Here is a 27,400-nt window from a genome sequence, read left to right as displayed (position 1 = left end):
GATCCTCCCAGAGGACTGAATCCCTATTGTTCTCTCCCTTTTATTCTGCATAATGTACCTTAAGTTTTTCTTGAAGCCAGATAAAAACTTTTTGCAGTGAATGATGTAATTTTGACAGATACCTTGTTATGAAGAAATAGTACTATGATTTCAGATCCTATTAAATTGAGAATATATGTCTGGCATATGTAAGAATAGCCATTTTGGAGCTATAACCACAGAAATCTTTCATTTGTTTCAATCAAGACACAGTCAGTCATGGGACTACCACAACACTGGTATTAACATGGTCCTGGTGCTAAGGCTATTAACATGGCCTAAGTTTGAGAAACATAGATAAATTCTTCTGGAAATAGCTACTTCTGCCTGAATCTCCTCTCTATAGTTTTTCCAGCTGGAATACTGATAAGGTTGCGTTGGGTCTGGCTGAGATGGAGCTCATTTCCCCACAGCAGCCCCTCACAGTGCTGAGCTTTGCATTGGTAGCTGGAAAGGTGCTGATAACACCCCAGTGCTTTGGCTGCTGCTGAGCAGCGCTGGCACAGCATCAGTGCCCTCTCTCAACCCCCTCAGCAGGAGGATGGGGGTGGGCAAGGTCTTGAGAGGGAACACAGCCAGGACAGGTGACCCAAACTGACCAAAGGGGTATTCCACACCATATTACATAATTTCAGATATAAAAGCTAGGAGAAAGGAAAAGGAAAGGCCAGCATTTGATACTGATTACATTTGTCTTTCGGAGCAACTGCAATGCATGCTGAAGCCCTGCTTTCCAGGAAGGAGCTGGATATTGCTTGTTGAAGGGAAGTAGGGAATAAAATCTTTGGGGTTTTCCCTTTGTTTGTGAGTGCACGACCTTCACTTCTGTGTTAGTAAACTGCCTTTATCTTGACCCAGGAGGTTTTTTTCATCTTATTTTCTCCCCACCCTGTTCTTCTGAGGGAGTGGTAGTGTGGTTTAGTGGGCACCTGGAGTCCAGCCAAGGTCAACCACCACCAAAGACCATCAGCTAAATTTCGTTTTGACCAAAACATAGCAATGGGGTGAGTTTGCAAACCTTGAATATACAAATAGATTCAAGCATATTTTTAGTAGCAGTCAGATAATCCCACACAGTGAATTAAAAAAAAAAAATTCTGTTTGCTTAGAGTTTTTAATTACTACTTATGGTCTGTTCTGTATTGTGTGATCCTGTCTTATGATATTGAAATATGACTGTAAGGCTCTCCCTGAGCTAATAATTTTTGAGTGCAGTGTATGTGGACTGTATATTTATAAGAGAAGTCTATGATAAAGAGGCTCTGATTGAGTTGTATTACTCAGGACTTGCATTTATTGAAACAGTCTCCTATTGTTCACTAAAGAAATTCATGGAGCTCTTTCATCCCTTCAGCAAAAACAACAAAAAAAGTCTGAGCATTATCTAGAGATATCTCTGGTGGATTTGGTTTTGCTTCATCATGGTAAATTAGAGTTGTGGCTTGAATTGATTATTAAAACCAGGGGCTCAGGGTCTGAGTCCATTGTTCACACAGGATGTCCATCCAGGTCAGGGACAAACACCTGCTTTAAATTACTGAAGGGAAACTTGAGTTACTGCACTGTAACTGAGAGGATAATCCAATCAATTAACCAGAAGGTTATAAAGGAATTCTTTCATCTTGGGCTAAAATTTACATAGATTTGCATTAATTATACTTTTACAAAGGTATTTCCATAAATTAAGAGTTCAGTATTTGGTCAGTGATCCCACTGGGTTACTTCAGAAATAAGTAACACTGTAATATTTACAACTCATTTCACCATTAGGCTGCAACCACAAATTAAGAAACTCTCATTCCATTGAGTTGAAAACATTTCCTCTGGTTTAGTCTCTTAACATACAAAGAGTGGCTAAGTCAAACTCTGCCTCAACCCACTTTTTAGTAGGATCCAGTTAAATTTTTCAACTCTTCTTGACTGTAAAACAAAGAGTTTGGGGGTAACATCCATACAGCTAGAGACAGCCTTAACACATAGAAACATTAAAATGCTGTTAGGGAAGTATAAAGACCTCAAAAGCTAAGAGCACATACATTGTGCTCTTCTCAATAGGCCAGATCCATTTCTATTACTTGGACCATGTAGCCTCCTGAAGGCATTTCTGTGATTCTTATTAAACTGAGGACACAGTTGGGATCTGGATGTCTCTTACCATTGCTATATGATGTGCCAGCTCTGATTATAATCCAGCCATGATCTTTTTTTATCCTCTCAGTATCAAAAAAAGTATCAGGTCCTCACTTTCCAAAGTTAATGTTCTCATAACGCTTGGCTGAGCACACCAAAGATCATAAAGGCAATGGTCAGAAATTTCAGAAGCTAATTGGTGACTGAAGCTCAGTTTTAGGTGAACCTGGATTTCACACTACCTTCTCATGTGTGTGCAGAGGAGGTTTATTTGGTGGTGCAGCTCCCAGAGGTGAACTGAGAAATGCAGTTTTCCCCATTCAAAGTGCATTCACTGCTCTTAAATTCATCCGTGAGCCCGCACAGCTCTTGAAAGTAACATGAGGTCAGTGACTGCAGGAAAGGAGGGGGCAATTTTTAGTTAATGCTGCTGCTCTCTTCCAAAGCAGTCTTCTAAAATGGCTGAGTGATAGCTAGTTTGCACTCTGCATTTGACTGGCCTGTTTTCCACTCCCCTTCATATTATATGTCTTCTTTCAAGTTTACAGAGGTGCCTATTGGAAACACATAGAGAAACCCAGCAACTAAAGATATCTAGCAAAAAAGATATTACAATGCCTGCTAACAAAAGGTTACTATTTATGGTGTCTTGAATCTCCAGGGAAAAGAATGCATGGAGAAGCTGAAAGAAGGCAGGTGGGAGGGAGAAATATTCTTGCTGAACAATAAAAATTATTGCTCCTCACTTTTGTGTTTGCACTTCATTTTGAAAAGTAGTATCCTACTATGTTGATTCTGAGCTCAAACAGAACAGAGCAAATTCCAGAATGGTATTAGGTTTTAGTCAGAAGAATGGTTCAGGGAGTTTAATAACCACAGGAAAGAGGACACAGGGAAGAGTTGAGATTGTTTGCTGCACAAACAAAAATAGGTCTAGCCTTCCACTACATCTCTACTTCTTCAAGATAAAAAAAACACCAAAAAACCCCAAACTTGCACCTCCTGAGTACTTTTACATGTAGCTTGTTCTAAACAACTAAATATTGCTGTTTGCAAGATGTGTGAGACTTAAAAATCACAGGTTGGGATCTCTGTCAGCAGAATCACTCTTGAAATCCAGCAACCTCTGCCAAGTCTCATCAGGTAAGGATCTGACCCTGTGTCTTCTCTCGGCTCTCAACATTTGCAGGCAATATAGTTGTAGCGGGTTGATCCTGGTCAGCTGCCAGACACACACCCAACTGCTCTCACACTCCCCCTCCCCAACAGGATGGAGAAGAAAATGAGACAGAAAAGCCCATTTGTTGAGAAAAAGACAGGGAGATCACTTATCAAATACCATCATGACCAAAACAGACTTGAGGAAGATTAATTTCATTCATTGCCAATTAATACAGAGTTGGATGGTGAGAAACAGAGACAAAATTAAACCAGCACCTTCCCCTTGCTCTCCTCTTTTTCCTGGGCTAAACTTTATTTGCTCATTCCAATATCTCTACCTCTTCCACCTCTCCAAACAGTGCAGGAGGAAGGAGGATGAGATTTGTGGTCAGTCCATAACATCTCCTCTCTGCTGCTCCTTCCTCCTCACACGTCTCCCCTACTCCAGCATGAAGTCCCTTCCATGTGATCCAGTCCTTTAAACACTGCACAGGCACGGGTACGTGAGCTGCAGTCCTTCAGGATCAGCCTGCTCCAATGTGGGCACTCCACAGGCTGCGTACAGGCGCGTGTTGAGAAAACTGCCTAAATTGTTGCCTTTCCTTGGTCTTAAAATTAAGAACCAAACATGGTTTAAGGGAAAAGGGATTTTTAACTTGGTATTTATTTAAGGATCCTTAAGGTGCATCACTTTGTCCAGGTGGAATGCGCCGAAATGCACCCCGTAATGCACACTGACGATAGATCGCGTATACAATTTACAGGCCTTGCAAATTAGCAGATCTATCAAAGCTTCCCCAATGAGAGGCTTGAATGAACCCTCCACCCCGAGGAATCCCCCCTGGATGGGCCTATCTTAGTTTACAGGATGTTCTGGGGCAGACCTTGGTTTCTCAGGATAGCATAGGGCTTTCTGGCCTCCAACTGCGAGGCTTCCAGGATGTTTGGTCTCCTGCTTTAACAGAATATTGGGTCTAAGCTAAGTTATCAGACTTAAGGAATTACAGGTATGCATGCTAAAAGTACTGGGGATACATAAAAGCTATATGAAAGGGTATATAAAAGATATATATATATATCTATAAATAGGCAAAAGGTTGTCATGGCATCAAAATGAGGGTGTCAATAAGTTGCCCATCATCTCTGCCTTCTGTCAGTAACTTCCAGAAAGTGTTCATTCAGTTTCTAGCTAAAGTGTGCTGTCAGGCCTAGGCAGAAAGGAAGGAAAGAGCAGTGCTGAAGGATAGGATTCTCCCTCAAATCTTTGCTTTGCATCCTTTTTTAGCAATCCTTACACTTGTGTCAGTGGAACATTTTGCCTTCAGAAGTGTATTACCAAAAGTATACATAGAAAGTAAATATATAATCTTACATTTGGATTTATGAAGCACTCAGACTGCTCAACAGAAACAGGAAGAAGAAAGCCTTATGAATGCTACTCACTACACCACTGAAGATAATCAGAAATCAGGTCTGGGTTGCCCCCAATGCCTCTGCCTCTGAACTACACCTAATCCTGCATCCTCAAATGATTCTGACTATAATTCAATTTTACTGTGAATAAACATTGAACCCTTTGAACTCTCCTTTTTCTTGCAAAGACTTTACTTTCCTTTCTTCTCACTTTCCTTGTTTGTTTGTCACAGAGGAGCCTATTTGTCCTATTTGTTCTCTCCTTCCCCATCAAGTATTAAAATGCTAATTTTTTTCCTATTGGAAAAAATACTGAAATCCTACAGCAGATCCCCTTTCACTCTCACTTTGTCTAAATTGATTTCTGCTCCAAAATTGCTTTATTCTACACCATCTTGTGTCCTAGATTCTATGGGCTGTTGGCAGTTGCCTTCAGTTATATCTTTTAATCTTACCCTGTCACTCATTTAAACTGCTATTTCTGACTTATCTCGCTCACCTGTCATTCACATCAATCCCCCGACTTCAATTCACTTCCTTTTTTTTTTCCTTAGTGAAGCAACTTAGGCACTCATCATGTCAGCTCTCGATTTAACAGAAAACCCAAAAAGAAACCGATACACAAAGGACTAAACTCTGTTCTGCTACGTTTGTACATACTAAATTACTTAAATGGAGAAAAGTTATTTTAAATGCAAGAAGAACTGAGATCCCAGTCTCAAGTGTACCTATTGGAGCACTTTGAAAATGGTAAAGGCAGACAAGATCAAAAGGCTGAGTGGAGAAGAATACATAACTGGGTACTTGTACTCTTTTTTTTCCTCTCAAGAGACAGTGATGTTTTGCTATGCAAACACTGAAAGGAAATGAAATAAAGCTTTTTTCAGCAATAGTTTTGAAATTGCATGAAACTTCATAATCTTTCCTTAACACTGGGTTTAGAAGAAGACAGCTTTCAAATGGATTAATGTAGACATAAAATCGAATGCAGAAAACTTTTGAAGCTTCCCAAATCTCTCCTCAACACTCTCCTGCTCACAATTTAATGTAGACTAGTACATCATACATCATGGCAAGTGCTGTGAAAGTCTAACTCCTCAACAAACTCACAGGCCTTAGCAGCTAATTCATTAAATCTACTGGTTTAAATGCCATACTAATGAACCATAAGCAAATTTTAAAATGCAAGGGCTATATGCTAAGCAAAATAACTCAAAAGCAGTACATAATTTATCAATCTAGGCTTTGCAGTACAAAGTCAGGAAATTATTCTTCTGATAGCCTTATTTTAATTTAGAGAAGTGTAATTCTGAGTGTTGCTGTCCATCCTTCAAAAAAACATGACATGGACCCAGCTTAGTGAAAATAAATAATTTCATAAAATATCATTCAATCTTTGCTCACTTGTCACCTCAAGGCCATAGTGCTGATATTTGCAAGTACTTATGATGGCAGCTGAGACATACAGACATTTAACAAATGGTCCTTCCCTGCTCTGGCAGCAGCTTTTGTAAGAGCTTTGGAGATCTGCAGAACAAAAAGGTGCACAATGATGATTTTGCTTTCCAAGTCTCTCTTGTCTTTGGATCGCAGAAATTGCTTCGTGCAGAGCAGAAGGAAAACACCTTCAATATGTATATAATAAGCAAAGCAATAGACAAGCCAACATGACAGGATACTACATTTTTGACACTAGGCTGCCTGACAGCCTGTGAAGACACTTTCTCACACACCTTCAGCTCCCAGCTCTGATCTCCCACATTATTTTGTTTTTACTTGATGCAGAATGGTCAATGGCATGAATTACAACCCAGAAATTACAATGCATCCGTTACAAGAGCAGTTTAAAGCATTCTTTATTTAATTCTCAGTGACAGCCAAGGACACATGAGAAACCCAAACCCTCCAAAGCATTTACAAAACAAAACCATACGAAACCTAACACCAACATGAGTTATTTTACATACTGAAGAGGTTCTTAAATGGTTCTTAGGGTTACTGCAACTATGGTCAATTTATTATGTTGAAAGCACAGCAATCCAATGGAGATTCAGAATGCTGAATATGGATTACATTCATCTTGCAGCTGATACTCAAAAAAAGTGTCAGTATACAGTTCACACCCTAAAATCCACTGCAATAAGGAGCCAATATATACTCTGCAGGATCTTGTGGCTCAGGATATTTATTTCATATGTTTATGTGCCACTCATTTCCCCCACATCTGTATCCAGCAGTAATGAATCCCTGGAAGTTACTTGGTACTAGTGCTTGGCAGATATGAATGCTGCAGGCCCATCTAGGACAGTAGGATCAGAGTCCAGCTCTGTGCAGAAAAATTCAGAGCATAGGCAGTTGCTTGTTAGGGTTTTACGTCATTTCTACCCATGCACAAAACATGGCTGTAACATGAGTATTGCACTGAGCAGTGGTTTGAAATTTTCTTCATATGTTGATTGCAAAAAGATTCCAAAGAAGTGACAGTCACAGTCTAGATTTACACCCACTGCTTTTCTTAGTGTCCTTTTTCAGACCTATTGGAAACCACACATGGAAGTACCCCCTCACCCTAAGACACAGATTAAACACCACCACTGCAAATAAAGCAAAAAGACTGTGGAAAATAAACACACTGTTTCTAAGGCTGGACAAAAAAACATGCAGAGACAGACTGACTTAAAATCAGCCTGAAAAAGCAGGAAGACAAAAAGACTCTGCTGTACTGAGAGTCTTCTTGAAAACAGCTTTGCAGCAGAAACAGAGAGATATCCCATTATTCCTCACCAGCTGTCAGAAAGTTCACCCATAGACAGCCAGTGCCTAAACAAGGAGAAGTCATTAAAAATCAAATTTGTACAAAATGGGACAAGGTGGGTTATGGTAAGGATTTAAAGGAAACTTTTTGACTCAGATCTACTCTCTCAGAATTTAGACTTTGGAAAAGGGAAGGGCATGGTTGGCTTTGCCTTAAGACATCTACAGAAATAGATGGGTTTTAAGCAAATGGTACATTCCCCAGCACTGTGGCAGCCTAAGACAGGGGGCTTGCAAAAAAAACTTACATTAAACAAAAAGACAACTAACCTTCATATCTAAAATGTGCCAAATGAAGGTAAGGAAAACAAGCTGTCCACAGCCTGGAGAGTGAAGAGCTGTTTCGTATCTTCAGCCTTGCTGAGGTAAGATGTTGATTTCAGTCTTACTGAAATCAGTGAAAAGATTTGCAGTCACTTTGAGGGAGCTGTGTATTAAGCTTTCCTTTATTATAGCATAAAATCTAACATGTTTAGCAATGATTAGTACCTTACTCATTAATTAAAAAATTCTCTAGGATATATCCATGTAAAGACAAACAAATGAAAAGTTCAAATCTAATATCCTTCTACATGGCAACTCCTGGTTTTGCCAGAGAAGGTTTTTCAGGTTTCTTTTGCTAATAAGCCAATACAGAATTTAAATATAAACCATACATACCATATTGAATTGCTTGCTCCAAACATGAAGATTTAAGAGGGTAGGCTATTCCCAAATAACATCAAAAGATTATTAGTGAGTCTGAAAAATTTGATTAATAATGACGAAATAATAGTAAAGGACAATTAAATATCAGAAATGTCTTCAGTCCCACCCCCAAAAAGATTAGCTATTACCTGGTTCAAAACATGTGCAAAGTAATGTGCACAGATTCCTCTGGTCTGCAATCTCAGTAAATTTGCTGTCTTTCAAACTGTAACACCTAAGATCACTACAGGAGAAATCTCTAGAAGGAGATGGGAAAGGAGACAAAGGAGATATCCAGGATCTTACAGCCAAAGCAGCAACTGAAATCATTGTGTTTAACGCTGGTGATGAGTACTTTGAAGTGGAAAATTAAAAGCAGAAACAAGTGCTCCAACCCACCACTGTAAGCAGTGCCCTCTGCATGCTCCCAAATAGACCAAATCCTTTTGTGCTTTTCATCCACTTACAAGTGCCCTAAAACTAAAGTGATAATCTGCAGTGATGACCCTCATTCAGCTGCTGGGCTTGCTATGGCTTGGATTGCTTGAAGCCTTCGGTGCTGTGTACCAAAGGGGGAAATGAAACATCAACAGAAAATTTGCTTCTTACCTCCTTCAAGTATCAAAAGAAATCTCTCCAAGAAGAAAAGGCATTTTTCCCCTAATCATTCTAAGTTGGAGTCTGGATAGTTTATGAAGAGAACTCCATGTTGTAGATTACCTCAAAAATGATAGTACTCATTTTCCCTTCAGTCTAATATTTCTGCAGAAGTAGTTCCATGTATGCATAATTATGTATATTTATATTATTTTAAAAGCTTTTTAAACACAATTCATTGTATTTGTACTTCTTTTTTTCAGAGGTGAGAAGGAGCAGTAGCAGCCTGCCTTTGTGAATCGTGAGTAGAGTTATACCAAAACTGTCCACTGTCCCTCAGAAATGTCTCCTGACATTACATCATCTAACTTTAAAGGCCTAGCTGGAGAGTCCTGACTCCTCAATCAGTGAAGGAAGAAAAGCATCTGGAAAGCATCTAAAGAAGGAGGCAAATGTATATGCAATCCCAGTAGTTCAAATTACTCTCTGGAGTTAACTCTTGCCATGGCTCTGCAGGGAATTTCAGCTTTTAACCTAAACTGAGTAACTAAAATGTTCTTACTGTAAATGTCGAGAATACCTTCACAAGATCCCAAACATCAATTCCCAGCTTTCCTTCCTGCTTATGGAGAAGATCAGATAAGCCAGTTAAATTGCCCCCTTTTCTTTTCTCAAAAAAAAAAATCGTTTATCTTCCTGAATAGCCACCTGTGAGTTAATATGTATAATTATTCAGTATGTCATAATCAGAAACTGATAAGACATATAATCCTTTTTGTAAAACTAACTTAATAGACAAACATTTGGGATCAATGGTGTGTACTGGTTTGGGGTATTTTTTTAAAAATTGATTCATATAGTAAAGGCCAGAAAACATGATTGCATTTATTTAGTCTACTCTCATGAGCAATAGGAGAATATAGAACAGAACAGAATCTAGAAGAACAGCCACTATTTAGCAAATCGTACAGAAAAATTCCTAATATCTGACAAAACCAGGGGATTGGAAGAAAATCTGGAGACAAAACCCATTTCTATTTTGGTTTGTATGGAAGGTTGTATGTGTAGTACTTAAATAGTAAATTAGCCAAACAAGTATTTAGGGATTTTTTTTTTAAACCTGGTTCATTTATATGTTGGAACTTATAGTATCTACTCTAGACACACATTCATGAAGTTCATAAAATGTTTATTAACAAAACTGAGGAGATGCAGAGCTTTTGCTCCATGCTGTAAAATTAAAATTCCATATTAAATATCATTTTACTATCAAATGGACCATAAAACACCCATGAATTATTTTTACATAGACAATATAAAAAATACAGACTTCTGCCCAGACAATCTCTATTAAAAAGAGAAACATGCTTATGTCCAACAACTGACTTAAAATTGCAGGACTGGGCCAACTCTGAATTATTTTTAGCACATCAGGGGCAGAAAGCATGTGACCACATTCAGAGATTAACAGCTAGACACGATGCCTGAGTTCAGTAAAACACAGATCGCCCTGACTTAACAGCCAAAGTTGTCAACCCTTGAAAAGGTCTAAGAAAATCTTTCCCAGCACAGATAAAATACCATACAGCAGACTTCAGGGACCAGTGTGGTTGGGCTAAGCAGAAAGGAGCAGAACAACACTTAATAATCCATATTAGTATGCTTTTTGAATAGAGCTGTTTCTGCTTGTCGCCCCTTCAGACAGACCTGCTGTTCACAGAGGCTTCAGACCTCACCTCCAGCAAATTCTGAAGATGCATGGACAACCTCGTCTGTTGGTCATGCCATCGTCACTCGTCACATCGTGTTATGTCCCGCCATATTCACTCATGTTTCAGTGCACGCTGCACCGTTTCTCACCCAGCCCTGCGGACTGGAGCCCTCCAGCCTTTTTCCTGCAGAGGGAGCAGTTGCCCCGAGATTATCCTGGGCTCCCTCTGCATCTCTGTCTCTCCTACGGAGACGGAGAGAGGAGGGGCTTCATACAACAGTTGCTAAAGGAAAAAAATTTCACCACGTCCCTTCTTGCTTTTGCTTTCTAACTGATCACACCGGGTGCGATAGGGATGGAAGCCCCAGGTTCCTCACATGTCAGGACCACCGGTCTCCATTCCTACAAGTTGTTTCCAGCCATTTTTTTGAAAGGGTAGAGGTCCGTGTTTTCAAAAGCAACTAGTGATATTAGGATCCTTGACCTTTGTCTAGCGTACTTGAAAGGGTTATTCTCTGAAAGCAATGCATTCCAACACTTGGATTGTAAAGCAAATTATTTAAGTATCTCACCCACCAAGCAGCAATGTAAAACAAAGGAAAAGCATGGAGGCACCCAGACTTTAGTCCTTTTCCAAAAGTCAGTCTGACAATGTTAATAACGAACATCAACTTCCCTGTGCTACCCATACAGACATGTGCCTGCTATTCTTTCCCTCTACCCCATGTAAGAGAGAAAAGTGTCAGAGATAAAAGGAAAAGGGTGAAAATACTGAACAAATCAATCACTACATGTGTCCCTTAAATGTCTCACCTGCTAAACCTTTTGAAGATTTCCACTGGCATTTGCTGATTGTATTTGGTTCCAGAAGCTGGAAGACTCCCTGTACTTTGATTTCTTTGTGAGGCTGCTCTCTGCCTTGCCAGTGGCCTTGTTAAAAGCAGTTCATGCCAGAAGTGTCGTATAAAGAATTAGAAAGCACAAAGCCTCCTAGGAAGTACATGGTACATAAAGGCCATGGCAGTAGGGTCCTGTCATGTTTTATTTAAAAATAAGTGGTAAGATGCCCATTGACTTTGCTGGTGACAGGATTTCATAGCATGTACACAAAGACTATGTTAAGTGCTGCCCAGGTCTCAGTTTCATTCCTCATGAGTAAGAAAGACAGTAGAAATTTCATAAGCCCCAAAACCAGCATTGATACTTTAGTACTGTCTCAAGTCCCCAGAAGAAGGCCTTGTATATTCTTGTGGGAGTTTTTAATGCTTGTCATTAAAAGCTCGTTTGCCTCATTCTCACTCTGACAGTTTGCTACAACATAACTTTTTAATCTTAGCTGAAATGGCTTAAGGCATCTCTGTTATGTAGAGCATCTCCAGGATAACAAAGCAGGAAACAAATTCTACGGTTGTAAGAAAAACAAGAGGGAAATGAGTGAGCTAATGCCAGAGAAAAGGTATACCCAGCAACAGCAAAGGCTTATGGCACAGAGAAATGGTAATTAACCATTTGAATCAATTGAATTTCAATTTGAATCAATTGAAACCATGAAAATAATGTTTCAGTGCAAACTATTTTATGTGCAGAACAGATCCATCTAACATCTCTTAAATTTGGCTCCTACCGGCAGAGCCTCTGAGTGCTCAGATGGGAAGATCCAGCGGATCTTCATATTACTTCATTTCTACAAACATCTGAGTGCTACATAGGTATTGTTTAAAGTGTTGGCTTTGCAATATAAAGCTCCAGACAGTTTGATACCTGCTAATTAGAGAACTTCTTTTGTAGTCATAAAAAAGCTAAGCAGTTACAACACATTACTATGGAGTAAATTCATTAAGCCCTTGGCTTAGGGTGCTGGGATTTGAATGTAGGAGTCAGCTCCAGATTCAGACATTCCAATGTAAATACCTGCATACACCAAACACCTGTTTGAAGAAGAGAGGGTCTCAAATTCTGAATTGCCTCTTTTCAGTCCAAAGTGAGCTAAACCTCTCTGTGTGCAAGATCCTTTCCCAAATGTGTTTGCATTGATTGCTAGTGTTCATGACAGTCACCTACTTGTTACTTTAGTAAGGAAGATAAAAAGAAATAGTTACAGGCAGGGCATTAAGAAAATCCCCATATATATTTTCCTTTTTGGTTTTTTTCTACTTTTGGACCCTGTTGAGACAGAGTATGTTTTGTGCCCACTTTGTAACCACACATTATATATACATATACACAGGTTGATGTCACCTCAAAATTCGGAACACCTATCTAAATAAGTATTCACATCCATGATTAAACACAGTTGCTATCCTCTCCACCTGACATCAGCTGTGCTGTGACACTAGCCAGCTACAGTCACTGATACTTTCCAGACTCACCTTCACAGATTATTTGAAAGGATTTTGCTTTTCACATTATCTCGCCTGGCTTCAAGAATGTTTAAGGTGAAGAAGGCAGAAACAATGCTTGCAGCTTTAAACAAGAACTGGGGTGAAAGGCAGGGGAAAACAATTGAAGAAAACCCCAAACAAATGGGCAGCAAAGCATATACCATGTGACAAGGCTTTACAACACACTGCAAAGCTATTTCCATGTCTGTTCAAAAATGACTGCTTCCATAAGCAGCAGAAGGGCCCCACTGCTGGCTGCCCATGGGTTTGTGGTTTCTGCCCCCAAAAGTTCTCCAGTGTCACACCTCTACTTCCCCACAAGCCCTGCAACATCTCCATAAAGGGCCCAAGATGGTTGAGAGCCACACAGTTAACGCATGTAAGTCAAGGCATGTGGCAGTTCAGCCTGGATCCATCTCAATTTATCAAAAGCTTTCAGTTCAGACACTGATTTGGGCCCTTTCCATCCACTTGGCATTTTCATAGAACCCCCAGGAATGTGGCTGTTTTGAGATTTCCACATCTCTGCCAGGTTAAGCGGATGTTAGCCAACAAAAGCCTGACAGACAGAAACAATGCAATTACAAAAACCTGTTACTCACAGGAAAGCATTAAAAAACAGATTTCAAAGGTATTTCCCAAGTCAACTTGTCAGGAGGGGAACAGCTCCTATTTCACTGATCCTGGAGGACATGTGTATTAAAAGTAGAACACTTCGCCCAGTAAAAATATTTAGTTTGTACACATTCTGAAGCAAAAATTATATTTGATGGTGCACTGATGTGACAGAGAAAGAGTAAGAGCCATGTCAAAATAAATGGCCTCAACATAAATCCTTTTTGCTGGATTTTGTCTGCTAGGCATTGCCCAGAAAAGGTACATCCTCATAGTTCACCCAGGATTTTCTGGATTTTTCCATGGGAAAAGGCAAGGACCACGATTCTACCATGCCCATCCATGGATTCATGAAGAAAAACACATACAAATCCAAAAGCAAACAGTAAAAGACACAAAAAAGGAGAAATCAAGAAAAATAATTAGTTTTCTCTTGCAGGCTGGCAAGTAAAATTTAAAGTGGAGTCAAAGTCATTTAGCGGATGTTAGTGTCAACATCCGCTATCACTATACTGCCGTGCTATGTCCCAGCAAAAGAGAGAAATGCAGTTTCCCTGGATACAACAGGAGTCACACAGCAATAAACAGCAGCCTGGCTCATCAGACCACAATTCTCAACTATGGGAAAGTTAGTTTTCTCAGCAGTTTTTCCTTTCTAAGGGAGAATAGTGCAATGACTGCTAAGAAAATCGCAAGACCCAGCAACTACCATGAATATTCAGTGGCTCTGTGATCACAGCACTTGTGTTGGATAAAGAAAATTCAGGGGTTGGTAGCACTCTGTGGGTTCCCTCCTACCACACCTCTGAGATAAACTCTTCCAGCATTTGTCCCTCTGCATTTTTTACCATCAATGTAGGCCCAAAATGCTGCTGTCTGAAGTTTCACTGAAAGCCCTTTGTAAATTTGCTTTAAAAAATTAGCACTTCTCTGTTGGGTTTGTTTGTTTGTTTGTTTGTTTGTTTTTGTGGGGTTTTTGGTTGGTTTTTTTTTCCAGACTAAAAAAAAACGTGTAATTTCTCTACTTACAGATTGAGCCCTCTTTCTTCACCCAGAGGAATTCTCTCTAGGTTTTTCTCAAGACTACATCCCTGGGCCTGGGTCTGATTTTAAGCTGTCTCTCCTGTTTTCACACACACATGGACACCTTTCCTCAGTAATGACAAAAAGGACCTTTACATGTCACCGTCCTTGACACCTAGGCAGAAGTGGTGGCAGCAAGGAGACACTGACCAAACAGCATGGAAATGGAGGAAGATGCAGGATAAGGTAGATGCTTTTCACCATGTGAGTTAGAGATCTCCAAACAAATGCCAGGAGCAGCCCAATTTTTTAGACAGAATTGCACACATTTTCGGCACAAGCAGCAATTATATTTATAAGGATATATATATCCTTATAAAACTCTTCTGATTTGTTTTTTTCTTTCCCTTTCTTTTTGCCTTAGGCAGGAAAAAAGGGAAATTCTTTTCACAGTTTTTGAACACCATAAATTAAAGTTTCACCATCTCTTTAACTGCACTCCTTTTATGAACATGTCATGCAGTGATTTGTTTGTGTCAGGTTTGAGGTAAAGCTAAAACAAGACTTTTCCAAAACAAAATAAGCAACAAATAATTTTTTGCAATTACAAACGTTTTCCCTTATCTTCCCCTCAGACAATATGTTTTCTATTGTTGCTCTCCTGTGATGTATTTTGGCACTTAATTTTTTTTTTGTTGGGATGATAATTACTTTGTTATTTGCAAGATCTACAAAGAACTGTATGGCAATGAGCTTTAAATAAAACCTTTAAATAGAGAAGAAAAAAACCTGAATTATTAAACTCTGGGAACACTCTGCACAACAAACCACAAAACCATATCAAGAGGGTGATCAGCCAAGATGTGGTGAGCTTTACTTACTAATAAGATAGTGGCTTTGTGAACAGAGAATTTACTTCAAGAGTAAGCAGTCAACTGTTTGGGAGCATATCAGACATGAGAGGATTTGCTTCTTCAAGTTATTGCTGTAACCCACCTTTATATGAAGTGAACCAGGCAGCACCAAGTGGATATGTGTAGGTACAAAAATGCTGTTAGTGAGGATCTTCTTGTTATTTTCTAAGTCCGTGAGAGATTTTTCTCTCTCTCAGAAGAGGTAGCAGGGAATGTAAACAACCAAGCCACCTGCAACCTTGGAAAGTCTTGTTTATGGTATAGTAGAAAAATATTTTGATAATGGATGTTTTAGGATTTTGGCCAATCACCCCCAAGGGGTGGCTGGTCCTTTGTCCAATTAGACTATGAAGAAAAAAGTCTATAAAAGACTTTGTAAAATAATTAAATAAATCAATCTTGCTGCACAATTCCTGCCTGCTGGATCTTCTCCTCCTCCTCCTCCCTATGGCTGTGGGACACGGTGATATACCCTAGGGAACCAGGCCTGCAGTAATAGCTATGACAGAGGTTAGCTGAACTCAACAACTGTGAACTTGCAGAGCTTTTCTTTGTCACGGTTAACCATCCTTTTCAAGGGGATGTTGGCAGTGCTATTGTACCCAGGAAGCCTGGATTTGCACAGCAAAGATGCATGTGGGCCTGCACTGCAGGTGGAGAAACACTGTGAAAATGCAGTTGTGTTTAGTGGACAGATTAGTCAAAAAAAGGCAGACAGCAGCGAACAAACTAGCAGCTTTTTTTTCTTCTTCTTCTTTGGTAATGAAGAAATTACAGTTTTATCCATTCTGGTACCTCTGAGAGGTTTCCTCCTCCACCCATGAGAACTCTATGATTCAAATTTTCTAAGTCTCCATTCAGCACAACACACCTGAATCTGGGAACAACAGTTGCAACCCACTGGTATCTGATTGCTGGACTGTCTTCAGCAACAGACTTTCCAAAGAGCTGTCAGATTTCTGCCAGCAGAGAGGTTGACCTGGAGATTTAGGCTAGACACACTTTATAGTATTCTTTCTTCATTCACTAAATATTTCATTGGAGTCATGCAGTTTTCCTCCAGAAAGACTGTCATGTGGGTACAACCTCTAGTACTCCATGGAGAATAATATTGAGCCATTTAAGCACTAAGTATTTTGAGAAAGGCACTTCAGACAGCTCACAGAATCACAGAATAGGTATTATTGGAAAGGACCAGTGAAGGTCCAACCAGCCTAGCCCAATCTTCCTGCTCAAGGAGGGACCAATAGACCACCTTACTCAGGATTGTGTCCAGATTGCTTCTGAATATTTCCAGAGAAAGAGACTCCACAACCTCTCTAGGCCATCTGCTCCATTGCTCAGTCACCCTCACAGCAAAGAAGTTTTTGACATGGGTGAACTATTCCCATTCACAGGAGGAGTCCATAGCATGATTGTTATCTTTTCCTAAGTACAGCTGCAGGATAAAAGAAATCCTGGTAACCTCTGAGGGCACAAATCCACTTTTTATCTGCATGGTGGTTACACATTGTAAAGAAATCATCTGTTCGCTCCACAGGTGCAACTCCTCCACAAGACTTAGGGAGATGCTCCATGATAAACTTGGGTGGCACAGATGTTTACTTTGCCTGAAAGTCAAGCAGCAAGATTAAAAAAAAGTGCATCCTCTTGCCCAGTAGTGTTGTTTTTATTACAGCTGTCAGGATGAAGAGGGACAAGTGGGTCAGCTGCTTCAAAAGAAATACAAGGAATCTCAGTGAACATCACATGTATCATCAAATAATAGGCAAGTTAAAAATTAAAATGCAGGGATTCATACATAAAATTGGAAAATTTGACAAGAAGCTCATATGCTACTAATAAGATAGCAGAAAACACAGAAGAATTTGGGCTGATTTCCTGTTTCACCTCAAACTGTTAAAGAAAAAGGTGCTCTTGGAAAATCATCAGTGTGTCCTTCCAAGATCTCTCTGTGTTGAAATTAATGAAAGACCAGGTCCTTTCTGACAATACACATCCATCAGTTTTTATAGTAGGTCCTCTAATTGTGTATAAAGAAAACAAAAAGTAGGCTCATTTTAAGCAGAAGCTGCTGCCCTTTCATGTGGGACAACAGGAAACAGGAAACTTTTTTTGTTTTTAATACTGAACTCCCAGTTTCTCTCTTTGTGATGTGCATGCAACAATTCTGCAAGCATAAATTTTTTAGGAAACAGCATTTAAATTGTTTCCATGACAAAATACTTGAAGAATGAATCTCTTGAAGAAAAAAGTCTTCATTATTTTAACTGCCCAATTTAATAAGCAAATTATAAAATACAAGAACAGGTATTTTATTTTTCATATATGTTCATTGTCAATTATCTCTAATAGAGCAAATAATTAAACTTGAATTATTGGGGTAATTCCCTAGAGTTGAGAAATAGTCACTGCCCTCCACTTTTAAATATTTCAGGAAGCAAGCTGATGATTTGACCCAGGCATTTCATTAATACGGCACAGGAAAAATATTAAAGTATATTTATGCACATATATACACTTTACTGGCTTATTGCTCAATGAAATTTGCCACTTGACCATATTTGGGAAAGAAAACAATAAATCTGATGTACACAGAGTCAGAAGTGACCATTAGAAAGCAGGAAGAGAGAATACCGGCTTCATAAATACTATATGTTAGTAAAACTCTAAATACTGCATCTTACCATCACATCTGAAAAACTAATTCATATTGGCTTTCTGTGCTATGAACTGAAAGACTGGAAGAACGGTAATAAGAGGCTACTCATGGATGTCACAGAATTTCCTTTTCAGACTATTTTGGTGTAAGGTACTTAATGACCAGGAAAAAAAAGCAGATTAAATCTGAGCACAATTATATACATTTTGGAGGGGTATTCTGGTCGCCTCAAGTAATGAAGGGCAATTATGACTGACTGGTCATAGAAAACTCAAGTCAACTGCATTACAGAGAGGGCAGCAAACATCCACAGGGAGGGGAAGCTGTGACAAAAATGATTGCAAGGAGTAGGTCTCAACTAGATAGAAAAAGTGAAACTAAGTAAAAAAGAGCTACTGCGTAGGTATCTAATACCCAAATTCAGCCAGGACCTGAATTTATGTAACATGGCATAGAAATAAATCAGAAAAGATCAAGTGAATTGCTGCAGTCCAGCTAGGGACAGGAATTTGCCTTGTAAAGTTCCTTTTTTCTTCAAGTGGATCTCACACATGGGCAAAACCCCAGGCATTCTGCCTAGGAAGGGCTCTGTCCCAGTTCCAAGAGAGGCAATCCAGTCAATCCTGTGAGTGATCAAAGCAGATAAATCTCAGACCTGCAAAATACACAAATGCCATTAGAAGGACCAGCAGACCCTACCCATGCCAATAGCTGTAGCCAAACTACTGCCTCAGAAACCATCAAGAAAAGGAAGAAGTTAATTCTAGTCCTACTAAACAGCTACTCCCCACTTCCTCACCCCTCAGAAAAAAGCAATCCTATTGAGACATGCACAGAGCATTTTGAATTATTAACAAAAAATTATGCGACAGTTGGACAGCCTCACAGCATCTACATGTATTGTAGCAACCACATAAGATCTACAACTTGCATTTTGAATATAATTTAGAAGACTTAGTTTGCTCCCCCTCCCTTTATTATTATTCTAAGTGTATGCAAAGAAAATACAATTGATGATTACGTGAATTCAATCTGGAAGGAAAACAAAACTCCAATTAGACTGGTAGCAAATAAAAGAGAAACTGGTATGTTTGCTTAATTGAATATTATACTGAGCCGTTCATTAACTCCACTAACATTTCTCAGCATAAAATGGTGATTAAGTATTGCAATTCTAAAGAAAAACCTTTAAGCTCATTCACTAAATATATTTAAATGGCATTTATGGAAAAGAACAGGACCTTTCATTGAATGGTCTTAATGAATTTAACCTGAATAGGGGAGACTCATGCTGGCCAACAAGATTTTTGAGAGTGAAGAAGAGGTGGAGAAGAGGTGATGTTATGTCAAAAAAAATTACACCAGTTTGTGTTAATGGATGCAGTCTTAGAAAACTATTTTAACTATTTCCATAAGTGGCCAGTACACTCTTTGAGCCACTCTGGGCTGGGATTTCTTAACCACGAGTTCTGAGTTTTGGATCAGACCAGAGCACACAGGGACAAGACTACTCTAAGTTTGGAAGCACTCATGCAAGAAAAAAGCCAAGTATCAAAGCCAGTTCTTAACAAAACTAGAAAGGCTAAATCAATTGAAATTCTAAAACATAACAACGGCTGAAGCTAACTAAGAAGAGAATGAGGATTTCACCTTTTTAGTACTGCCTCTCTGTGTTTATTCCCCCCTTCCTCCTTTTCATTAAGAAATATTAAAAATTAATTAAAAGGCATTTCTAACTCTTTAATCATTCTATGTGTCTGCAAAGCCTGAGGCATTGCCTCAAATGCCACAAGCAATGCAAAGCCAAACAGATAGCTTAAATGTGAAACTTCAGAGAAAATCTACACTTATTGAATCCAGGCCAGCCACAGTGGTGGGGATCTCAGAAGCAGCCACAAGCTGCCCTTAGGGTTCTGCTTAGGGTTCAGAGAGCTGCAGAGCCTGCAGCTCCTGGGACACTGCAGCTGGAACAGGCATGCCAAGGCCATTCCAGCAGGGCCACAACATTGCTGCTCCTACATCTTTCAAATTTTTCACCACCCATGGCTATGGTCATCTCAGGCCCAGTGACAAGATTCCATTCGGCTTCCAGTTAGGCTGGAGAGGGCAAGACAGCCTAGAGCTCCAGGCACATTGCAGCTGGAAAATGTATGCCAAGAGCATCATGGCAGGGCCACAATATTTCTGCCACAGCAGCTTTCACATTAGGGCCATGCATGGGGATGGGCACCTCAGCTGCAGGGCCGAGCTTGTTCAAAGCTTAGTGAGAAAAACCCGAAAATTGGAAAACCCAAAATATTCTAAAATGAAGTGAAACCAGTGAAAAGATTTGTCTCAATTCAATGCACTTCCTTTCCCTTCCAATCCATTTCATTGGGTTCACTTCATTACAGAATTTATTGGGTTTTCCAATTTCACTTAATGTCATTATGTTTCCTTTCCTGTCTTTTCCTTTCTAGTCATGCCTTGATTTCTCCATTATATGAAAAAGAAACTATTTACATGGAAAGCCCCTGACAATAAACTACACCAGATGGCTCTCTCTGCTATTTTTTCCTTATTTGTTTGAAGGAACCTCTTCTCCCTTGAAGAGAGTGCCTTTCCCGTGCCCAAAGCAATGAGGCGAGGTGGTATCAAATAACATCCAGGTCATAGCCATGCCCTCTCCTAGCTATTGCAAAATGTTAACCCTGTTCTGGCAAGAACCAGGACAATTTATCTGTCAGAAAGCACAAAATATTTTGCATTGTATCATTATCTCTTAAGTTATTTTCCTTAAAAACCAAAGGCACAGTTCAAGGTATGATAAGGAAAACATTTTTTAATGACTGCAACCAGTGACATTGAAAGCTGCTTTTCTCCATTCTGGGTCCATCCCCTTCCTGCTGTGATCTGTGCTCATTCAAATTCCTACAGTCAGCATATACTGTCACACCACAGTCTCACATAAACCAACACACTAATCACAGTACCACCTAAAAAGAGGAAGCAACCCCTCATACAGTTTCCCATATTTCTGCTCTTCTTGGGGATGGGATACAAGGTGTGAATAGCTCTCCTGCTAAGTAGTTCATAGAATCATGGAATGGTTTGCATTGGAAGGGACATAAAGGATTCTCTAGCTCCAACCACCCTGCCATGGGCAGGGATGTCACCCACTGGATCAGGCTGCTCAGGCTACTCATCCAATCTGGCCTTGAACACTTCCAAGGATGGGGCATTCACAGCTTCTCTGGGCAACCTGTTCCAGTGCACCACTGCTCTCACAATAAAGTTTCCTATCTAAATCTATCTGCTCTCAGTTTAAACAGGTGTTTGTTTGTACTTCCTTTAAATCACTCTAAATGCTCCCTGGAATTTTCTGACAGCAGAGGGGGATTTTGCTGAAAACAAACAACTTCCATTGCATGGTGGAAGACACATACACAGCCAGTGGAAATCAGGAAATTCCAAAAATTCTTTGCATTTAAAGCTAGTGATTTACAAAACCTAGAACTTGACTTAATTATAAGGTCAATGGGGAAGAGTTTCCATCAGCACACTGAACACAAGAAAAGGGACCTGACCCCTGTCTGAACTGTAAAGTGTTGCTGAAGCGGGGCTGAAGGAAAGAAATAAGTATCAAGTCGCTTGTGGGCTAGCTGCAAAAGAGACATCACTTCTTCTGCCAGCAACATGACTGGCAGTAAATAATCACTGAGCCAGCCTGGCAGTGCAGTAGGAAAGTGAGGAGACTGCCACATTTCACTCTCCAGCATGGCTGCAACAAGCCCAGGGCTTGCTGCTTGGCAAGTGAAACATTGCTATTAATTACTGACATTACAGGGAGAGGCTGATAGAGGCGGAACATCAGTTTTCTTATTTAGTCAGGAATACAAAAATCTGACTTCATTGCTGGAACGTGAGCGTGGAGAAGATAAAACCAATAGCCACAGTATATGGTGTGTCCAACCCTCTTGGCCAAAACCACCAGTGAAGAAAATGCACAGGAGAGTGCTGTTCTGGTCAGAAGGTAACTAGGTAAACACATCAAATTCTGTCCAATGCAACCCACAGGGCAAATCCCATACTGGCAGAATGAAGAAAGTTCATACTCCAGTGCCAGATGAATTGGGACAGCAGAACTTGTCCAGCATTTATTTGCTCTGGCTGCTATTTACCCCATCTTGTTTTGAAAACCTGGCAGATGAAGGCCACTTTCTACCCATTCTAAGTGTTGAAACATGTCTCAGAGGTTCAGGACTTAGCACATGGGCAGAGAAAAGAAAAAAACACTAGTCCTTTTAATCTGACCCAATGCAGTAGAGAGGGATTTGTTTGGAAAGAAGTTTGAACCCCTAAACCTTTTAGGACTGATGGAGATGATGTATTGCAGTGCAACCTCTCCATCCCCATCTGTGGAAGTGAGTATCTTCCACACAGACAAATTGAGTGCTGAAGATGAATCAGATCTTGGTTGAACTTAGATCTAAAAGTAAACAAAAACATGTATCATCCTTTTAAGCATTCTCCTCACAGGTTGGTTGGTTGAACACTGAAGCTCATGGGTGCTACAAATACGTGTGGAAAATTCAAACTTAAGTCCTCATGTGGAAAATAATTAATCAGTAGAGCTGTACAGATCCATTTTACAAACATCCAACTAGAAAAATTAGGAAATACTACTCATAGACTCTTTTTAAAGGTAGGGTGGGACCACAAACTCATCACTCAGGAGTCCAGGACCAGCTGACTGCTTGAGATTCATTTTATAATTTAAGAAGGAATTCATCTCAGCACATCTCTTGGTGAAGCAATCACCTATCACAGAATATATTCTGTGTTGGAAGGCACCCACAAGGATCTTCAAGTCCATCTCTTAAGTGAATGGCCTGTACAGGGACTGAACCCACAACCTTGCCATTGTTAGCACTGGACTCTAACTAACTGAGCTAATATCAGGGTCAATCAAGACTGTTCACATTCTCTTAACTGAAGAAATACAGGTTAGGGGTTTTTTTAATTATTTCTTTTGGTCTTGTTTTTTCTTGCTTTAAGGAGAAAAAAGTCACCAGGTTTATAAAATCTGCCATTTAATTAGACAGTTTGAAATCAGAGGCTCCAAGAACATCACAAAGGAAATTTCTAGTCCAAAAAAATACAAGAATCACAGCACATTGTTTTCATCACTCTCTTGAAGCTCCAGCTTCTCTCTCAAGCTTCCAAAAAACCCCTGGTGATACCTGTACAAGACCTCTTCAGCACCCATACAAAATCTTATAGACCAGAATGCCAAGGTAGTTGTAATTTCACCTGCACCATGTGCATATGCCCAGCTGAGGCAAACCAGTGTAATTCTGTTAATCTTTCTAACACTCCAGCGACATAGCCTTTACTGTATCTAGCTCAGCCAAGGTTATCGCTTCACAGCCTCATTAATGGGCCGTGCTTATCTCGGTCATATTCCTGCCCTATCTGGACAGCAGTGAAGTAAATCTCCAGCAGTGCAGGCTCTCCTCTCACACAAGCCACTGGAGTTCATTGAACAGCAGAACACACCCGTGGGCTGCACAGGGAAATCTTTTTCCCATGCTAGAGAACAGCAGTGCTGTTGTAAAGAGCCTGTTCCATCATGGGAGGTAAGAGCAGGCAGGCAACTCCCAGGCTCACATTCATTGAGTGCTCTGCATAAAACCAATGAGGCTCTGTGGGAATCAGAGTTGCATTTGATCTTCATGCAAGAGAACAGGATTATAAACACACCTATTTTGCTGCCTCAGCATCAATCCTGATCAGAAGATAAATGTAGTTGCTGAATAGTGTAACCATTGTTGTTATCATGGAAAAAAACCCCAGTGAAGCAGGACTGATGAGAGGAAAAAAATTAATACTTTGATTATGAAAACCAGTGAGTGTAAATATCTGCTTCTTGGGGGACTGACCAAGGAGCATTTTTGCCCTTGTCTCTTGTGATATCCCACCCTTATGGGGAAAGGAGCAGCCAAGATTCCTAGATGCTTGTGGTCTAAAGGAATGACAAAAGTTTTATTAGTAAATTACACACTTGGAAATTGGTATGTTAGCCCCTGCCCTACTATATAAGCACATGGCAGTGGGCTTTGGATAAAGAGGTAAGGTAAGGAAGAGAGAGGAAAGAAAGAAGGAGAGGAGGAAGAGAGATAACCAGTCTTGGTTTCAGTGTCAGTCCAGCTGATGGGATGTCCAGGGTCCTGGGGATGCTGCCTGGGCTTGGTAGGGGTACCTTGTGATAGATTTCCCTGCCCTGAATATAGATTTCTCACTTTCTATGTATGTTGCTTATTATGCACAGCCCATTCCTCTAGACCTTTCTGGAAATGGGCCAAAGGGCATCAGGGTTCTTAGGTGACCTTGATCCCTCTCTACAATACATGCCCACTTCTCATTCCTGCACTTGCACTGTACTGTGTTGTGCTTATTTTCAGGAACTAGAACAAGGGTGTTTATCCTGGAAAGTGTTGCCTTACCTCTGCATGGCCCCCTTCTCCAGCCACATTTTGTTCTCTCACAGCAGGTTATTACTAACAATCCTTGGTTGATTCCACAGCCATCAACTATTGCTGTTTGAGACATACACATTAGCCCTGTATCTTCTGGGATTCTACATCTCTTGGTACTTTTATGGACATATTTCAGAGATCATGGCCTTGATAAACTGAAGGGAATAATCCAAATGCTCTCTAGTGCTAAGTGAAGGGATGCTTTGGTTTTACAAGCTTAACAAAGTCAGCACCTTCAGTTGGCATTTTATATGCTATCCAGATTTATGAACAACTCATGATCTGGCAAAGACACGAGGATTAAAAGATTATACAAACAGTTTTTCTGAATAGGCATCTTTCTTGGCTTCAAGTCAAAGATGTTGCAGAGAGATAGGATTTAAGAGAACATTCGGTGTACATGATACCAGTAACATGCTATGTGATAACACAGCACAGCTTCAAAGTACAATTGTGAGTAACCAAAAAGTGCATTAGAGTAATAATGCCAAATGGATAGTGCAGCCTGCATATCCCATCCTGCTTTCCATCTACCCATATTTTCAGTACCAAACTGGTGTTTATCAGCCCACCTTTTGTTTTCCATTTAGCACAACATCACTAGAAGCAGATGAACTGGAAAAGGTAAGGTGATGGTGAAGCCAGGTTGAATGGTGTAACACAGAAGGTCTGAACAACCTAAATATGTTTGTACATTGACAGGGGCAGCCTCCAGTTCAGAATTATCTCTCCTTTATTGCTGAGTTGACACAGTACTGAGGGAGAGGGAACACAAAATACTGCGTTTAGCAGGTGCTAGACATGACATGAACTATTACGGAGAACAGAACACACCAAAGAATACTGAGTCCACCAGTATAAAGCCAAAAACATCCAATTATTTCAATAGCAAAGAGCAAAGAAGTGATTTGTCACTTTTTTGTTTACTTGCTGAGATCCAAAAGTACTTGTATGCATTGAAATTGTTGATAGAAATACATGCACACTTGTAATAGGAATTTGGCACAGACTGTTGTGAAGAGCAGAGCTCGTGACTGCCATTCTGCAGTGTGCGGTGCTCGAGGGCTGTGGTTTATTCACAGACAGGAGCTGTGCCTGGCTGAAGGCTGCTTGTTTACCAACTTCCTCCGTTGCAGTGGGGCTTTTCCTAAACTGTCTTGGGATTTTCCTCTGATGTATGCAGACAGGAGTGTGCCAGTAAAACCCCTGGCTTTAATAGCGAGGTGCAGCACATATATATCTCATAAATGTGACAGTTACCTTGGCAGGAACTAATTTTACTTAAATTATCACATGAAAGCAAAACTGGTATTTCTCTGCAGGAATCTTGTTTACATGGGCATCAAAAGACAGCAGTTGTTATCTTTGCAGAGCTAGAGTTTGATGAAAGGCCACAAGCTGGGCCCGTCACATCAATATCTGCCATAAGTAGAAGGAACTAATAGTATATTTTGCAGCTGACACTTCATGCTGAGAAATAAAAATGGAATGTCATCTTGTCCCCTTGTCTGTCAAGACACATCAGCATGGAAATCTCTTACAGGTGCTTCTGCAGACAAGAAAATTTAGCAGAACCACACAGACATTTGGGCATGGCCATTCTCACAAAGGCAAATCAAAACCTTAGTAATTATGCCAGAAAATTTATGCAGCAAAGTTCCCTTATGGTCATGAGCTCTTATTTGAATATTTGCCTTATGCAAGTAATCCTTATACAGACCCAGATTTTTTTAATGCTCTTCAGGATTATTTCTCCTGTGTTCTAACTCTTGTCCCGGGAGAGTTTCATGTTGCAGTTCACTGAGAGAAGGCTTTCCATCCACAGTGTCCACCCATGGACGTAATCTTGCATTTTGCGTTTAATGTGAGCAATAAGGCTTTAAGAACAGGCATGAGAAACAAACAAAAAACCCAACAGCAACAAAAAAAAGGACTATCAGAATCATATGTACAATCTAAGAAAGAATAAAGAGAATTAATCTACCTCTAAGAGTCTAAATCAACTTAAATCAACAAAAATACAATCATAAGCTAGAAAGCTCATTAAAATTAGTAAAAATAAAATTAACATTTTTAAGAGCACTAATTAACCACTGGAACAATTTATGTTGACATGTGGTAGATTTTTCATCATTTGCATTCTTCAGATCTACACAGAGCTTCTCTCCAGCAAAGAACACTGCTGTTCACACAGTTGTGTGTTTAATATGGGAATTGTTGGATGAGAGATTCTGACCTTTGCAGCTATATAAGCAGACCAAATATTGCAGTAGCCTGGTTTGACCCTGAAATCTGTGAATTTCCAGCACAGAAGGGCCATATGCAATTGAAGCAGCAATAAATGGCACATCTGGCTGACTGCCTGAGGACAAGAGCAAGTTCCAGTTCAGGGAAGCAGAAACACTCGCCCTGGCACAGGTACTTGCAGAAGGCCATTTAGGATGGCACACTGTGCCAGCCACAAGCCTGCTCTCACGAGGTTGTGTTCATGAACTGCCCATTCGATGGCCTGAGCTTTGCCTTTCTTCTGTTGTGAACAATAAAGAGAAACTGTATGTACATACATCCTTGAACAGACTTCTTAAAGAAGTGTTTTGGTTCTTCATACAATGTCAACTATTAAGGAGAACCCAGTAACTCCCATTGCACAATGACACAGGTCTTTGGAGTGTTTGTTGCCTACAGCAGGTACTTACTTGGCAAGTTTGTTTCAATGAGGTTGAACCTATTAAAAA

The sequence above is a fragment of the Coloeus monedula genome (genome assembly GCF_965178545.1).
Source record: "Coloeus monedula genome assembly, chromosome: 3".
NCBI lineage: Eukaryota > Metazoa > Chordata > Aves > Passeriformes > Corvidae > Coloeus > Coloeus monedula.
This window is presented reverse-complemented; position numbering follows the sequence as displayed.